The sequence below is a fragment of the Bison bison genome, unplaced genomic scaffold (assembly GCF_000754665.1).
Source record: "Bison bison bison isolate TAMUID 2011002044 unplaced genomic scaffold, Bison_UMD1.0 scf7180017864537, whole genome shotgun sequence".
Taxonomy (NCBI): domain Eukaryota; kingdom Metazoa; phylum Chordata; class Mammalia; order Artiodactyla; family Bovidae; genus Bison; species Bison bison.
Window position 1 is genome coordinate 1,532,265 of NW_011495085.1, and position 12,594 is coordinate 1,544,858.

Consider the following 12,594-nt stretch of genomic DNA (forward strand, 5'->3'; position numbering starts at 1 on the left):
GTTCACTCCCCTTGAAATCCTCTGTGTTCCAACTATTCACGCTTCACTCCCCACTAACCTCCAGCAACCACTGATCTTTACACTGTCTCCACAGTTCCGCTTTTTCCAAAATGTCATGTAGTTGTAATCATACCGTATGTTAGATTGGCTTCTTTCTGTTCAGATTGGCGTCTTTCACTTGGTAATATGCATTAAAGTTTCCTCCATTTCTGTTCGTGGCTTGATAGCTCATTTCTTTTTTTTTTTTTAAACTGGAGTATAGTTGATTTACAATGTTGTGCCAATCTGCACTATACAGCAAAATCACTCCGTTATACACACAAATATACATTCTTTTTAATATTCTTTTCCATTATGGTTTATCCCAGGATATTGGAAATAGTTCCTTGTGGTATACAGTAGGACCTTGTTGTTGACAGCTCATTTCTTTTTGGTGCTGAATAATATCCCATGCCTAGATGAACCACAGTTCACGTATACTTTTTAAAACATTTTATCTTTAAGAGATATTCAAATATATAGAAAAACTTGAATTACAACAAACAGCCATATATTTACCAGCCCAACATACTCAATGGTAATTTTTTTTCCCATTTATAGCAGAAAAAATTTAAAGAAAAAAATTTGGATACTAAATACTTACTTTCCTCTATCTCAGATAGAAATGTTACACTGCTGTGTGCTTTATCAGTTAGCTATTGCAATGAAAATCTACTCCCAAACTCAGTGGCTTAAAACTGTAATCTTCTTTTCTCATGGGTCCAAGGAAGAGTTGAGGATTCAGCTAACCTGAGCTGGGCTCTGGTGGCTGGCTGTGCGGAGCTCCCATGAGGCCATCCACACCTGTGAGAGTTAGCTTGGGGACAGCTGAGGAAGTCTGCCTCTCCTCCCTGTGTCTGCCCCCAGGACAGGCAGCTCGCCTCAGAGTGCTCCTTTCCTAGCAACTCAGAGGCACAAGAAAGAGAGGAAAATGCCACGCCCCTTGCAGCCTAATCTTGAAACTGTCATACCATCACTTGAACCACATACTTTGGCCAAAGCTAGACACATGACCAAACTCAAGTCAAGAGAGGTTTGAAAGTGCAGTCCACACATAAGGAGAGGGAACAGGTCCAGAGGGCTATGGGTATTGAGGGGTGAAAAGTTGGTGGTGGTTTAGTCACTAATTTGTGTCCAATCCTTGTGACCCCATGAACTGTAGTCCGCCAGGCTCCTCTGTCCATGGGATTTCCCAGGTGAGAGTAGCTTGAGAGTGGGTTGCCATTTCCTTCTCCAGGGGATCTTCCCAACCCAGGGATCAAACCTGGGTCTTCTGCATTGCAGACAGATTCTTTACTAACTGAGCCACCAAGGAAGCCTGAGAGGTGAAAAATGGGTCAGCTTTCATTCCAATCCCAAAGAAAGGCAATGCCAAAGAATGTTCAAACTACCACACAATTGCACTCATTTCACATGCTAGCAAAGTAATGCTCAAAATTCTCCAAGCTAGGCTTCAACAGTACATGAACCAAGAACTTCCAGATGTTCAAGGTGGATTTAGAAAAGGGAGAGGAACCAGAGATCAAATTGCCAACATCTGTCAGATCATAGAAAAAGCAAGAGAATTCCAGAAAAACACATCTGCTTCATTGACTATGCTAAAGCCTTTGACTGGGTGGATTACAACAAACTGTGGGAAATTCTTAAAGAGACGGAAATACCAGACCAGCTGACCTGCCTTCTGAGAAACCTGTATGCAGGTCAAGAAGCAACAGTTAGAACTGGACATGGAACAATGGACTGGTTCAAAAATTGGGAAAGGAGTACGTCAAGCCTGTATGTTGTCACCCTGCTTATTTAACTTGTATGCAGAGTACATCGTGAAAAACGGAGGGTGAAGCACAAGTTGGAATCCAGATTTCAAGGAGAACTATCAATACCCTCAGATATGCAGATGATACCACCTTTATGGCAAAAAGTGAAGAGGAACTGAAGAGCCTCTTGATGAAAGTGAAAGAGGAGAGTGAAAAAACTGACTTAGAACTCAACATTTAAAACCCTAAGATCATGGCATCTAGTCCCATCACTTTATGGCAAATAAATAGATGGGGAAACAATTGGAAACAGTGAGAGGCTTTATTTTCTTGGGCTCCAAAATCACTGCAGATGGTGACTGCAGCCAGGAAATTAAAAGATGCTTGCTCCTGGGAGAAAAGCTATGACCAACCTAGGCAGCATATTAAAAGCCAGAGACATTACTTTGCTGACAAAGTTCCCATCTAGTCAAAGCTATGGTTTTTTCCAGTAGTCATGTATGGATGTGAGAGTTGGACTGTAAAGAAAGCTGAGCACTGAAGAATTGATGCTTTTGAACTGTGGTGTTGGAGAAGACTCTTGAGTCACTTGGACTGCAAGGAGATCCAACCAGTCCATCCTAAAGGAAATCAGTCCTGAATATTCATTGGAAGGACTGATGCTGAAGCTGAAACTCCAATACTTTGGCCACCTGATGTGAAGAGCTGACTCAAAGAAAAGAGCCTGATGCTGGGAAAGAATGAAGGCAGGAAGAGAAGGGGATGACAGAGGATGAGATGGTTGGATGGCATCACTGACTCAATGGATGTGAGTTTAAGTAAACTCCGGGAGTTGGTGAAGGACAAGGAAGCCCGACGTGTTGCAGTCCATAGGGTCACAAAGAGTCAGACATAACTGAGCGACTGAACAATAACAACAACAAATTGTGCCAATGTTAATTTCCTAGTTTTACTAACTGTAAAGAGGTTGTATGAGATGTTAAAATTAAGGAAACTTTGTAAAAATTATACATGAACTCTGCAGTATGTTTCTAAGCCTTAAATCTCAAAGTATATCAAAATAGAAAGTTTTAAAAATCATCCCTCAGGGCTTTCTTGGTGGCTCAGTGGTGAAGAATCTGCCTGCCAGTGCAGAAGACGATGGTTCGATCCTTGATCCAGGAAGACCCCACATGCCGCAAAACGACTAGGCCCATGAGCCATAGCTACTGAGCCTGTGCTCTACAGCCTGGGATCCACAGCTACTGAAGCCTGTGCACCCCAGAGCCCGTGCTCTGAAGCCAGAGAAGCCACCACAATGAGAAGCCCTGCACACCAGGACTGGAAAACAGTCTCCGCTCACCGCAACTACAGAGAAGCCCACCCTGCAACAAAGACCCAGCACAGCCAAAAATAAATAAATACAATTATATAAAAATCACCCCTTAATTGATTTGAATTTCATTTTTTCCTACAGATCACCAGGTATACCATTTAAGCCTTCCAAAGTTTTTGATGTGCTAATTTTTTTTTTTTTTTTTTTTTTTTTCTTTTTTTTAAATTTAACTTCAATAGTAGATGAAAGAGTTTAAGATCTCATTCTCAGGTCACTCCATCTGTAGTTATCATGGGCCAGACCATCAGGTGTCCATGGACTCTTCTGGGAATGGAACCTAATGCCTCTATGGTGAGTCCTCGTTGTGTAGTTACTAAGTCATGTCCGACTCTTTTTGACCCCATGGACTGTAGCCCTCCAGACACTTCTGTTCATGGAATTATCCAGGCAAGAATACTGGATGAGTTCTATACCTTCTAATCTCATGCCACTCTGTTGTACTTCTCTAATAACATTGATTTTTTTTCTGCTATGTATTACACGATGGGTAATTGAATATTTGCTCCACTGGTTAAAAAAAAAAAAACTCTTTGAATATTGTATTCCTTTGAATAGTGTGCAATACCCACTAATTCAATGTCTTCACTTGAACAGAGGACAGAAGATGTGATGACAGCAGCATTCCAATCCTGAACATAAGTTAGAAGTTAAAGCACCACTCACTCTCCTTTCACTAGAAATTATCTTTAACCATAAATGCTGCCTTTCCACCACAGTGTTCCTCAGAAGTCTTCAAAAGTGCCTCCTAATAATTAAAGGTTTTAACCAATAAGAAAAAAAGAAAGAAAGAAAGAAACAGACACTCCTAGCTGCGGCCTGCTCCTGCCCTACTTAAAGTTATTTGGAAACTGTGAGGCTCCCTCGAGGCGCTGGGCGCAGCTGTGAGGACAGGGTCTGTGAGGAAGTTGTGGTTTTTTCTCGAGCTTTCTGGGTGCAGATCCCGCCTCTGGGTCACTTTCAGACCTGAGTTTCACCCTCAGGGCACAGAAAGCTGCTTTCCCCTTGGGCTTTCCCAGCCTCCTAATCATTAGGCCTTGAACCTGTACATACAGTTTATAGGATGATTTGGCTTCTGCTTAAAAATCACTGAATTAGAACTCACTTTGATAATGAACAGCCAAGCAAATCACCTATGAATATGATGAGCAGTGAAGGTCCAAGGACTCTTCAGAGTAAGCGTTATATGGGACTAATGAAGCCAAGTGAGCCTTGAGCTATGGTGCATTCGCTTCCGGCCCCACATGAACTGATGAAAATACACCAGGAACAGATGTTTTCATGCTGAAGCCTCCCTGGAGCTCCCTGAAGACATCCCATGAAGAGCGCTGGAAAAGGCAGTCCAGAAAGTGACGCGGGGGCCGCACATGTGGATTCCATTCAGCTCTGAATTGTATCTGTGACCTATGTTGGATTTTTCAGCCAGAATCTTCAAGGTCAAAGTGTTCACAGTCACACTTCCTCCCTAGCTACGGAAGTAATCCCCAGGCTTCGCTCACAGGCGTGTCTGCAGCCACATCTTCATTTTCAGGAGCTGTGTATGTGCCCTGAGTGAGGCTTCCCACCTGAGCCTTCAGGCAGGGTTCCTACCCTGAGCCCCACACAGAGCAAAGGTGTTCAAGTGGAAGTCAAGGGCCTCTCTTGGCCCCTGCAGTCTGTGACAAACTGCGGCGGCTGCCTTCACATGGGCATTTTCTGAAGTTTTGGAGCCATTTATTCAGTCAGATATAGAAGGCCTTCTGCTGCCACCGTCCTCAAAGAGAACCTGACCAAGCGGCAGCTGGAACGTTTCCCACATATCAGATGTCACGGGGGAAGTTGAAGAGCGAGACTGCAACCGCGAAGGAGACTGGACCTCTGAGGACAGGGCGGGGAGGTGACTAACACACGTGTTCTACGTGCAGCTTTGAAGCTGATCGCCGGGAAACTCGACCTCGGTTTACAGGATGGGAAGGTCGGGGATATCACTCCAGAATGACCCGTCGCCACTTCTCCAGATGGGTTCTCTCGGCTGAATCAAAGCCAAGGCTTTGTGAAGGACACAGGGTACATGTTTCAAACAGTTATGGGAAGTATCTTGGAGAGATTTGATTTTGATTTTGATCGTGTGTTATCTGTATTTATGATCATAGTGGCAACCAGTCATTCTTGAGTGCAGCGGTTTAGATAAGAGGTTATTCCGAACATTCGCTGCTGAGCCACTGAAGCAACTTCTGTCACTTCCAGCCAAGGGTGACTCCCAGGCTGATAATGTTTACAGTTGCGCTCTCATGAGTAATGCACCATGTAAAAAATAGTTCCTGTTGTGGGGACACTTGCTAACTGTAACCATCAAATTTGCTGAAAAAACTTCCACATCAGTTAAATTCTTGTATTAATAAAACTGGCACACCTTCAAGTGGATACTCTGTGGTCAATGAAGTTGGAGGCCCTGGGTATGTGCTCTTACCCTGCCCGGCTCCAAGGACCAGGGAAAGAAAATATGGTGAAGTGGACAGCCACTGGGGATCAAATCAGACACCCAGCACTAGGACCCAGTTTAGTCCAGCCCTAAACTGTGCTAATTATTTTAACTTAAATTCATTTATTAACCTCTCAAAGCTACGGTGCCTCATCGTCAAATGAGGATTGATCAATATACATAAAACACAGCTCAGAGTAAGTTCTCAATATATATATTTCCTATTCTATTTGTGATCTTAAGCAGGTTTTAAAAAAATCTCTGAGCCAAGATTTGCCACCATAAATAATGTAGAATAATGTAGTAATGTAATACAGACAAACTGATATATGGGGGAAATGGTCTTGTGCTGTGAAAATCTATGAGCTAATCGTTACAGTTTTAAACCAGTGTGTTCTTCTAGTAAAGATCTTTTGAGATTCTTTCTTTAGAAGCATAATATATCAGAAGTGAACTATCTTAAAATATGTCTTGAATGATACATAAAAACAGAAACATGAGAAATCATATATAACATTCAGATGCACATGTCTACATGTCAGTGTTAATGGTAAGTATAAGAACACGTGACTACATGAGCAAAGACACTTGAGAATCTGACTGAATGTGGATATTCTCCCATCACTGTATTTTAAGTATATCACGTGAAAAATAATCAGCCACTGATTCCTGGAAATGGCCACATTGGTATGAAGCAGTATGCAGGGCATCCTGCATAGCAGTTATATATCTTTCTCATCTTTTCTTAAACCTATTTCCTGCACTGCAGAGAAACTGACACAGGATGCTTATGAAATGAGATTTAAATTTTCAGTCCAGATGTGTTACAGCTTAACATCAGAAAGCCCCTAGATTTCACAGAACTAAATTTTAATGTTTTGCTAATGGAAACCCCCACAGTCTGCAGGGTTCTCACAAAGCACTTTGGAAGCATATTATTAAAGTCAGTCTCATACTTCTCTCTGAGCTGACAACACACTTTGTAAAGAACTCCCCTACACTAAAATTTACAAAATACACTCAAAGCTATAATGCAACTGACCAATTTGACACGCAAAACAAGAGGGAATTTTGATCAGGGATGAGGCATGCAACTCACAAGCCAAAAAATTGCATAGGATGATACATTATCATTCTAATCTTGAACTGAAAGAGCTAAGCCTTCTAAATCATACTTGAAAACTAGGTAAAGTTTCTAACACAGTGTTAAAAACTACAGTCTTTATACATTGATGAGAATTTCTGTGAGAACTGCCTAGGACAAGAAAGCAGTTGATGCAAGTGATGGGGTGGTGGCAGGGGCAGAGTGGGGGTCAACCTCTCAGCTACAGAGGACAGACTGCATGAAAGAGCTTTAATTCTGAGCTGTGGGTACCACACAAGTAAGATAATCCCCCAAACCAGATTCCAACTTGGAAAAGACAGAGATGCAAAAGGAAGTACAAGGGGAACCCTCAGGGCTACCCCAGGAAGGGAAACTTGAGCCAGGTGGCAAAGGTCTAGTGCTGAGCCAGCCTTCAGGGCCACTGGGCTCAGACACTAAAGGGAAGCAACGCCTTGAAGTGCTGTTGACTTTAGTCACACAAAGCAGTGGTTTTGAGCATCAGCTGAAAACCATGGAACAAACACAAACTTCTGAGTCAGACTTCAGTTCTATTCCAAGTTTTGACACATCATTCAGTTAGAACATTAATCTCTTTGAAACTCAGTTGCCTAGTTTGTTAAATGGGAATAATGACATTTGTCTCAAAGGATAATTAAAGACTAGATCTAAATGAGTTCTAAAATGTCTGAGATAATTTTATATCTATTATCTCATATTATTATCAGCTATCATTGTTACTTTTGTGAGTTGTGTAAAATGATTTCTATACTGAATCTGAAGGGGAAAAACCAGCATGTGTGGCTTAGGGCAATATGTGTCTGGAATCACTGATCTACATAAATGTACAAAAAACTGACAGAGTTATGCCACTCAGGGCATCTCCTTATAACCAGCTTCTTCCAGATCACTTTACTCCCCCAAGTTTATCGCTTTCCAGATCACAACACCAAAGGACTCACAATCTGCAATTAGTCTTGAACATGATTTATTTTCAGGTGCCTGTATCATGGCAAGGTTTTTTTTATGGTCAAAATATTGCAAATATAATGTGCTATTTCCTGCAGTGATAAGAAGGCGAAACTGGTGTATGCTATTATTCAAATGAATTTCTAGACCCACCTGTGACACATTCAGACTTGGGAGTTACTATTTGACCTAAGTACACAAACAAAGCAAGCAGTTCTCCCTTAACTGTGAGTGGGGTTTTGAAGGATGGAAAGTGTGGTCTGGAGGTTAGGACAAGTGGTTGGAAGTCCTGCTCCCCAGAGTCCTCCTCCCCTGACAATGACGCGCTGGCTGACTTCAGACTGGTCATTTGACCTGCATGAGCCAATTTGATCATCTGCCCTGCTTCCTTTAAACCTCAAATGCACCATGCCACTTCTACTTTAAAAACTGTGCAAATCCTGGTCCTTGATAATCAGTACAATCATTCACCTGTATTATAAATAATACATTATGTTATATGCATCAGTAAATGCAATAAGATCGGCACAGTAGTTCTCTGAAGGTCAAAATAGCAATCAGATGAATTTATGAAGAATACAATTTTGATATGAATGGGTTGTTGTCAACATGTAACCTCATAGTAAGGAGTTCGGACTATGTAACATTTATATCCACATAAAAATGACACAAAACTTATGGTCAGTGGGTTTAAGGATGTCACCAAGCTGGGGATTTCTTTATCCAAAGGCCTACCTACTATTCCGGGCTCTCAAGACATCAGAAAATAAAGAACAGTGAACCCTGGAGTTAGGGGATGAGGTGCCTCGTGAAGGCACAGGGGGCTGCTGGGGTGAGTGCCCCACTTGGCTGGAGGGGCCAGGGCAGGGCTCAGCCATCTCCCCAAGTGGAGGAGGCAACACTGGGAGCTCAGGGAGACCAGAGAGGTTAGGGTCAGCAGGGTAAAGCCAGAAAAGAATGAGCTGAACAGAAAAATGACTTTCAAGGTTGCTGAGGGTTCCATGTCAATTGAATATTGATAAGTGCTAATCTGTGATGGAACTACCAGAGGCCAAGGAAAGAGCCACTTAAAAGGATAAGTGTATTGTTAACAATCCTCAAGGGGGCTTCTCGGGTGCTGCTGCTGCTAAGTTGCTTCAGTCGTGTCCGACTCTATGCAACCCCATAGACGGCAGCCCACCAGGCTCCCCCATCCCTGGGACTCTCCAGGCAAAAACACTGGAGTGGGTTTCCATTTTCTTCTCCAATGTATGAAAGTGAAAAGTGAAAGTGAAGTCACTCAGTCATGTCCGACTCTTCGTGACCCCATGGACTGCAGCCTACCAGGCTCCCCCTTCCATGGGATTTTCCAGGCAAGAGTACCAGAGTGGGTTGCCATTGCCTTCTCTGCTTCTCAGATGGTGCAGTGGTAAAAAATCTGTCTGCCATTGCAGGAGACATGTCTTCTACCCCTGGGTCAGGATGATACCCTGGAGGAGGAAATGGCAACCCACTCCAGTATTCTTGTTTGGAGAATCCCATGCACAAGAGGATTATCTAATGGGCTACAGTCCTTGGTGTCACAGACAGTCAGACATGGCCAAGCAACTGAGCATGCACAACAATACTCAGATCACACGGGGGCAGAAATAGTCCCAAGAACCAGAGCAGAAGACTTAAAACTCAAAGAATATTTGGTAGAGTACCTCAAAAGTCCTTGTCTTAGGAGCAGGAAAAAATAAACATGTGATAAGTCATTGCTTTGACCCCACCTAATAAAGCCTGACCTAGAAAAATCAAAATGTTTTCAAGTAACTTAACTGTTACTAAGAATATTTATGGGGCTTCCCAGATGGGTCAGTGGTAAAGAATCTGCCTGCCAAGCAGGAAACACGATTCAACTCCTGGATCAGGAAGATCCCCTGGAGAAGGAAATGGCAACCCACTCCAGTATTCTTGCCTGGGAAATCCTATGGACAGAGGACCCAGGTGGGCTACAGTCCATGGGTTCACAAAAGAAATCAGACACAACTTCGCAACTAGAACAACAACAAGTAGAATATTTATAAGAATGAAAAATATGTGGCACCAAAAGAGGTAAAATCGTAACTCTGGCATCCTATCAAAAACTACCAGGTAAGCAAGAAGCCTGGAAGACACAATCCATCATGATGAAAAAACTCAGTCAGCTGTAACTTCTCCAGGAATGATACAAATAACACAACCAGTATACAAGAACACTGAAACGGTCATCGTAACTGCATCTCATACTGTCCAGACGTTAGAAGACTGAAGATGTTAAGGAAAGATACAGGTTTTAAAAGACACAAATTAAACTTTTCAAGATGAAAACTACAATATCCAAAGTGAAAAACACAACAGTGATAATGTCACATTACACCATTAAGACTAAACCGCAAGGGAGAAAATAGAGTATGTGTGTCTATGTGTCCCGGTCATCACAATTCCTGAAAAGAAAATTACAGGCAGAGTCTCAAGGTTTAGAAGCTTAAAATTTTATAGATCAACAGAGAAACTTGAACTGGGATGTAAAATACCCTCCCACTGAGACCAAAAAGGAGAAGAAAAAAAAGAGGGAAAAATGACTTTAGATGGGAGATTTTGATTTTTTCCTTTTAGAAGCATTAATGGTGTGTGTGCATGAGTGTGTGGGTGTGTGTGACTTTCCTTCAGAAGGGGAAGGAATAGAAATGAAAGTGGAGCAGAGGGAGAAAGGAGGTTTTCCCCAGTGAAGGCAGGTCAGAGATCCCAGAGACGAAGTGAGAGGCAGATGGCCAGGGGCAGACACCACAGAACAGACCACCACCAAAGGGGGACAAGATGGGTCTCCAGACCAACAAGACAGCTGGTCCTTGGCACAGAGAAGAGGAACAGGCAAGGCATGCACAGTGGGTGGGGAAGGATTCTCTTCCTTCTCATAGTCTTAACCACGTGGATCGGCTGTGTGATCGTGGGAGGGTTATGTAATCTCCCTGAGCCTCCATCTTCTTATATAAAATGGAAATAACTATGTAGACCCCATGAATTGCTTTGAAGATTAAGTGATACAACTGCCTAATCAGTAGCATCTATGTTCTTGGGAGCTGGGATGCAGGTGGTGAGGTGTCTAAGTAAAAGTGAGCTGCAGCAACCACACCCACAGGCTCAGGTCCTTAGCACGTGGACAGAACAGTAAGCTTGGTGTGATGCCTGCGTTGACCTCTCTAGAATCTTTGTTTGCTTCTTTTTTTAACATGTGTTCAGTTCATCTTGAAAAGCTATTATTCTCACATTTTAAAAGACACTGCAAATGGTATGATTGCAGGTATCAGTTCAGTTGCTCAGTTGTGTCAGACTGTGACCCCATGGACTGCAGCACGCCAGGCCTCCCTGTGCATCACCAACTCCCAGAGTTTACCCAAACTCATGTCCATTGAGTTGGTGATGCCATCCAACCATCTCATCCTCTGTCTTCCCCTTCTCTTCCCACTTTCAATCTTTCCCAGCATCGGGGTCTTTTCCAATGAGCCAGCTCTTTGCATCAGGTGGCCGAAGTATTGGAGTTTCAGCTTCAGCATCAGTCCTTCCAATGAATATTCAGGACTGATTTCCTTTAGGATGGACTGGTTGGATCTCCTTGCAGTCCAAGGGACTCTCAAGAGTCTTCTCCAACATCACAGCCCCAAAGCATCAATTCTTTGGCACTCAGCTTTCTTTATAGTCCAACTCTCATATCCATACATGACTACTGGAAATATCTTTCAAAATAACCTGATGGGAAAGGTGCTCTGGCCTTGGAAACCTGTGAAGCAGCAGCAATGCCCCATGAGCTTCTGCCTGAGGCTCCAGAGAAAGGCCCGTTGAGCTGGGAATCCCGGTCACACCCACAAATTCACTAAAGCCTGAAGAGCTCAGAAGACTGCCTTGGAACAGAGTATCACAGGGAGTGCTAGGATACAGCTCCTGGGGCAACAACTAGGAAAACGCAAACAGGAAAACCCCCAGAGCATAATATTTTTGTGTAAGTACTTCTTTAAAGTTTTACTCATGAAATGTTTCGTTTCTCCCTGCCCTGAGTACCAAAACATAAGTGGCGTATAAGACTGAACCAGTTGTAGGTAGGCACTATAGTGATTCAACGTGTGCATGTATTGCCAAGTGGTCACCGCAATAAGCTCAGTCAACAGCCATCACCTCACACAGTTAAAGAAGCTTTTCTTGTGATGAGAACTTTTAAGATCTAGTCTCTATCAGATCATATCAGTCGCTCAGTCATGTCCAACTCTTTGTGACCCCATGAATCGCAGCACGCCAGGCCTCCCTGTCCATCACCAACTCCCAGAGTTCACTCAGACTCATGTCCATCGAGTCAGTGATGCCATCCAGCTGTCTCATCCTCTGTCGTCCCCTTCTCCTCTTGCTCCCACTCCCTCCCAAGCATAGGAGTCTTTTCCAATGAGTCAACTCTTTGCATGAGGTGGCCAAAGTACTGGAGTCTCTAAGCGACTTTCAAATCCACAATAGAGTACTGCTAACTGCAGTCACTATGCTGTGCCTCAGATCCCTGGGACTTAGCAGCTGGGAGTTTGTACCTTTGACCTCCTTCACCCATTTCCTCCGCACACACCAACCCCCAACTCTGTCAACCACTAATCTGTCCTCTGTATCTATGAGTTGTGTGGCTTTTTTTAGATTCTACTTATAAGAGACTGCATGCGTGCTCTGTTGCTTCAGTCGTGTCCAATTCTTTGTGACCCAGTGGACTGTAGCCTGCCAGGCTCCTCTGTCCATGGATTCTCCAGGCAAGAATACTGGAGTGGGTTGCCATGCCCTCCTCCAATGTATGAAAGTGAAAAGTGAAAGTGAAGTCACTCAGTCATGTCCGACTCTTCGTGACCCCATGGACTGCAGCCTGTCT